Below are 5,456 nucleotides of genomic sequence, written 5' to 3' on the forward strand. Positions count from 1 at the left end.
GAAAAACAGCAACTATTGCCGATTTTATAATAATAGCTATTTTACAAAACATATTATTAAACATATTATTTAGGATAATCTATTATGAATCAAATATTTAATATTCTTGTATCTTTGGTTTCAGGTTCTTCCAAGTCTCTGGTAGATTTATTACTATTCAATATAATTTAGGAAATGGGTTGAAGTTTAAATTATCTGCATTTATTAATTCACTCAGTAAATAATTATGAGGAACCTGCTATGTTCCCGGCTCTGTTGTAGACACGAAGAGCTCAACAACGGACTGAACAGAGTCCCGAATGGCAATCATATGATGGTAGAGGAAGCAGATACTGAACAAACGGGCTCACAAACTCTCAGAGAAAGGGAGAGAACGTTATAAAAAGAGAGAGCGTGTCATTCTCACCCAGCAGAGTCTAAAGGAGATGAGGAAGAAGCCGTGCAGAGGTGAGGGGAAACCACCTGGATCACAGAACGGTGAGGGCAGGGGCCCACGTGAGGTGAGCCAAGCCCGGCAGAGAGGAGTGCCGGAGCAGTCTGAGGAGGAAAGGATGTTACAGGGTGTGAAAGGGCAGAGAAATACTTAAGGCCACTTAGTTCTGGCTTAGGACTTCAAATCCCAAGCGCGAAGAGAAACGACCGGAGGTTTTTAAACAGGTGCACACTGCGATCAATTTGTATTTAAGCAGTGTCTTCCCAAAGATCCTGGATAGCTCAGCTGGTAGAGCATCAGGTTTTTAATCTGAGGGTCCAGGGTTCAAGTCCCTGTTCAGGCAGGGGCTATTTTAAGCTCCTAAATAAACAGTGACTCCCAACATAATCGAGTAAATGGCAGAGAGAGTTTATAAAAATGAGATTAGACGCCCCCTCCCCCATCTAAACAATGTCACTCTAGTTGATCAACGGGGGGGGGGGGGGGGGGGGTAGAGGGGGTGAATCAACTCTAAAATAATTCCCACTATTTGGGGTGGGGGGAAGGAACCAGTAGGTAGGGGTGGGGGTAAGTAGCCATATTATATGCACATATAAAAATCACATAGTGAAGCCCATTATTTTGTATCATTATTATACGTTAATTAAAAAAAGTCCTTAAAATTGTTTGAATACCAGCAACAGCCATATGATCAGTTAAAGACACAAATAAACGTAAGTATAAAGGACTCAAAAAAATATCTATGACCTTTTATGAGTTAAATCGCGCACCCTCCAAAAAGAAGATATATTGAAAGTCTAATCCCCAGTGGCCCATAATGTGATGGTGATTGGAAAGAGTCCTTGGAAATGTAGCTGGTCACGATGATGTCATGCTGAAGAGCCATAGACCACTTACTGAATGGAGCCGGTGTCCTTACAAGAGGGCAACCTCATGGAAACAGAGGACACAGTATTACTGTAAGACATAGGAAGGCAGAGAGAGGAGCAGAATAAAACGGCGCTGCTTCAAGCCATGCTCCGCCACCGGAAGCTCGCACAAGGACGGGAAGGCTCTCTCTCTCCCACACAGGGTTTACAGGGAGCACCACCCTGCCAACATCTTCGCTTTGCACTTCTTCTAATCTCCTAGGCAAATAGTAAATACCTACCTCGCTACCACAGCCCTGTGAAACTAACAGTTTCCGATGGTGTCCTCCCTCCTCTCCACCTGCTGCCTCCCAAGGGCTGGAGATACTGGAGTCAACCATCAGATCCCTTCCTTAAGCAGCCACACACGGGGCCCCACTTCCATGAAGACGGTTAGGGAACGCTTGGTGGCAATGCGGTGTTGATTGACTTTTTTGTTGTGTTTGGGAAGGTGGAGCTGAATACCCCAGAAAGCCTTGCAATCCACACTGAGCCGGGAACCCGTCTCTGGCTCGCTCTACGGGAAATGAGGCCACTAAGAGGAAGTCATCAGTGAGGGAGTTACGTTCGAGTAGCACGTTTAATTACGATACAACCACGACTGTCTCTTGCATAGGAATTCAGCATGCAAGATTTACAGCCCTCAGCCGGTTTGCCTTTGTCTCCAGCAGCCTCCTTGCCGACGGTTGCCCAAGGTCCTCTGTTCACCTGTGTCACACTGCCCCCTGCTGCTTGGGTGTCATAATCTCCTGGCTGCTCCTACTTGGCGGCGCGGGTTCTGAGATGTCATGGCTTTGGCCAGGTTTAGAAAACCTGATACACCAAACACAGAACACAGAACGTGAGTGTGTGTGTGTGGTGTGTGTGTGGGGGGGGGAGGCTTATATTTTTCTCTTAATAAAATCACTGAACAATATAGATATGTTTGGCTGGAAACACAACCATCCCACTGGCTTCAGCTTAGGAGGAAAATCGTTTCCAGAATAAGCGGATGAAGAGCCTTTTCTTTCCTGTTTGGTGGGGGCCTCTTCAAGAGATATCCTCTTTTTTTTCATGGTGTGACAACAGGAGAAAAACCATCTAAGAGAAGCTGATGAAATTGTAACTAGTCCATCCAGCCAGAGGAAAGCAGTATCACAAAGGGGCCCCCAGAAGACGGTAGGCTTTTCTTCCTGCACCAAAGGTACCAAGCGGGGCTTTGCTGAGTCCCTGGCGCGCATGCGTGCCCAGTCAGCCCCGCCCCAGCTCCTCTCTGCTGTGGTTCCTTTGACACCTCCACAGCGCTGTGGCCCCCAGCCTGGAGGAAAAGAGGTCTAGGAAACACTGAGGGATATGTTACCCAAAGTGAAAGGACCAAGCAAACGCCATAACACGCTGCTCAGTCTTCTCTCAGAGGTCAGGCCTCAATTTCAGTTTCCTGAGACTTGAGCAAGCAGTTTCTGGGAGGGCCATGAACAAAAGACGTAGTCCTTGCAGTAGCTCCCTTTCTGCACGTACTCTGACGTTCAAGGTTCAGCCAGTTGTTTGCTGTCTGGGACCCCTCACAAACTTAGAGGCTAGGGCAAGGGTCAATGTGACAGCCTGGACCAGTGAGTCAGCCCCCATAATCAGTACGTGCTAGGCCAGCGAGCCTCCATGGCAGCTCAAGGACAAAGCCTGGGACTTGTCCAGGCCTGCTCAAAAATGGCAACTGTAACCCCCCCACTAACCCTAGCTAATTAAAAGTTGCTAAGATGATTGCCACTCGCATAAACCAATCCTGAGTCTGTTCCTATGCAGTCTGCAGACCCCCAAGCCCCTCTTACTTTAAAAACCCTGCCCCGTTGCTACCGCATCAGAAGGAAGGAGAGTCCCGAGTTAACTAGCAATACAAAGACTCTTTGCTTTTGCATCAGATTCGGTCTCTTGGTGGCCTTTGGGGGACTCTGGGTACAACAAAAGTAATTCTCGAAGTACTCTGGTGGACCTCTAGGACAAAACAAAACAATACCTCAGAACACACTCCCCAACCCTATGCCGGCGGTTTTAAAGATTGTTAGGTTAGAGAGAGAGCGAGAAACCTAACACTTTCTGCTGCCCAGCGGTGAGGCTTCAGTGGCACCCAGCCTCCACCGGACCTGTACAAGTCCTCAGATGGCCCACCCATGTGCATCAGTTTGGCCACAGACCTGCTATACCGGGCGTGCCCAGTGGGCATGGAACTGGCTCTCAGGGCACTCGGGTTCCTGTGGCCCTTGTGTGGCAGAGGCCTTGCTCATACACCTGGTACTCCTTGTGCCCTGGGGGCTGCAGGTGCAGGGGGCCAGTGTTCCCTGGCATAGGAGGGCTGTGGGAGAACACCTACCCTTTATAGCACAGGACGAGACAGTCTCCAAATCTATGCCACAAAAGGATTTATACTGCATGATCCAAGAGAATAGGCCAGCTGCTGTCTTTGGCTCGCCTCCATTCCTCACTCCCATTCATAAAACCTTTAGAGAAGCGCTGTCTCTCGGTGTGGGTCAAATTGTGCTCCAAGCCGGGAGGAAGTTGGGCTTAGATGCAGGTGGCTAGAAGGGCCTTGACCTGGTTGTCTCTCTAGCTACTTTGTTGCTTCCTAATTCTCCTTACCTAACCATCTCTCACCATGAATCAAAAAACCGTAATCTCAAGTGGTAACATCACGCCAAAGGGGAGTGGGGAGTGTTACAAAGTTTACTATCTGGCATTGGTGGGGTGTAGCAAAGACAGCCCTCCCAGAGCCTGACCTACAGCACTTTGTCTCTTCCTGAAGCCTGGATTTGAGTGTTAAACATATGACGCCGTGTTTGGGAGAGTCATTTAGTAAGGGAGCCCAGTTAGTGTTTTTGTTTAGCTTTTTGTTGTTGTTTCGTTGGGGTTTTTTTTTCTTTGTTTTTCTGTTTTGTTTTGGTTTTGATACAGGGTCTCACTGTGTAGCTGTGGCTAGCCTGGAACTCAATGTGTAGACCAGGCTGGCCTCAAACTCACAGAGATCCTCCTGCCTATGCTTCCTGAGTGCTGCGATTAAAGGCACGTCTACCGTGTCTGACTAGCTAGCTTTTCTTAGATGGCACTATTTTCTTAATTTTCCATATACCAGGTACAATTCTGTTACTTTTCCTATATTATCTCATTTAACCGTGCTTGTAACAACTGCGTCCCCATCTTACAGATGAGAAAATTGTAGTTCAGAGATTAAGACATTTATGCCCACAGAAGGCGGGCTGGGATGACCGCACAGCCAGTGTGCTGAGTAGTCTCACGGCAGGCTAACACAGCTAGAGTCTTCAGAGAGGAGGGAGCCTCAACTGAGAAAACGCCTCCATGGGATCAGGCTATAGGCAAGCCTGTACGTTTTCTTAATTAGTAATTGATAGGAGAGAGCCCCGCCCATTGTGGGTGGTGCCACCCCGGGCTGGTGGTCCTGGGTTCTATAAGGAAGCAGGGTGAGTGAGCCATGGGAAACAAGCCAGTAAGGAGCACTCCTCCATGGGCTCTGTATCAGCTCCTGCATCCAGGTCCCTGCCCTGCTTGAGTTCCTGTCCTGACTTCCTTCAAGGATGAACAGGGATAGGGAAGTGTAAACCAAACAAACCCTTTCTTCCCCGTGTTGCTTTGGCCATGGTGTTTTTAATCACAACAATAGAAACCCTGACTAAGACAGTCATAAGTGTGATTTGAGCAGGTCACAAAGCTAGCTGGTGTGACTAAGCAATCATAGAGAGTTTTGGTTGTGGCTAACCGGAAACAGGTTCATGTCCTCTCAAGCTCCAGCAGTTAGCCATCATGTCTCCATTTTCCCACTTTGGGTATACAGCAATGGTCATGATACCACTGGAACCTTGCTACTATGGAGAATGACTCTCCAAATGCCTCAGATATCTTAACTGAACATTTGTGGTGTAAGAAGCCATAGAAATCATATTGGCTCTGGATAGAAATGTGAAGTCTGGGAAAGGACAACAGCCTGAACAAAAGCAAACCTACTGTTGTGAATTTGAGAATTTGGAAATACCTGGAAAGTCAAAGGTTTTACAGGATGTGCAGGGGGGTGTCTATAAACAGTTATACATGTATATAAATACAAATACAATATAGATAAGACATCCTTCCTA

At 47.5% G+C, this 5,456-nt stretch overlaps 1 non-coding gene across 1 annotated transcript; it reads left to right on the forward strand.

Annotated features, from left to right (window-relative positions):
• Window positions 1-703: 703 nt before the first annotated feature.
• Trnak-uuu (transfer RNA lysine (anticodon UUU)) lies at window positions 704-776 on the forward strand. Its single transcript has one exon. It is a non-coding gene; the product is annotated as a tRNA-Lys (tRNA).
• The last annotated feature ends 4,680 nt before the right edge of the window (window positions 777-5,456 follow it).

Source organism: Peromyscus californicus, unplaced genomic scaffold, assembly GCF_007827085.1.
Source record: "Peromyscus californicus insignis strain IS unplaced genomic scaffold, ASM782708v3 Scaffold_15__1_contigs__length_86483966, whole genome shotgun sequence".
Classification (NCBI taxonomy): domain Eukaryota; kingdom Metazoa; phylum Chordata; class Mammalia; order Rodentia; family Cricetidae; genus Peromyscus; species Peromyscus californicus.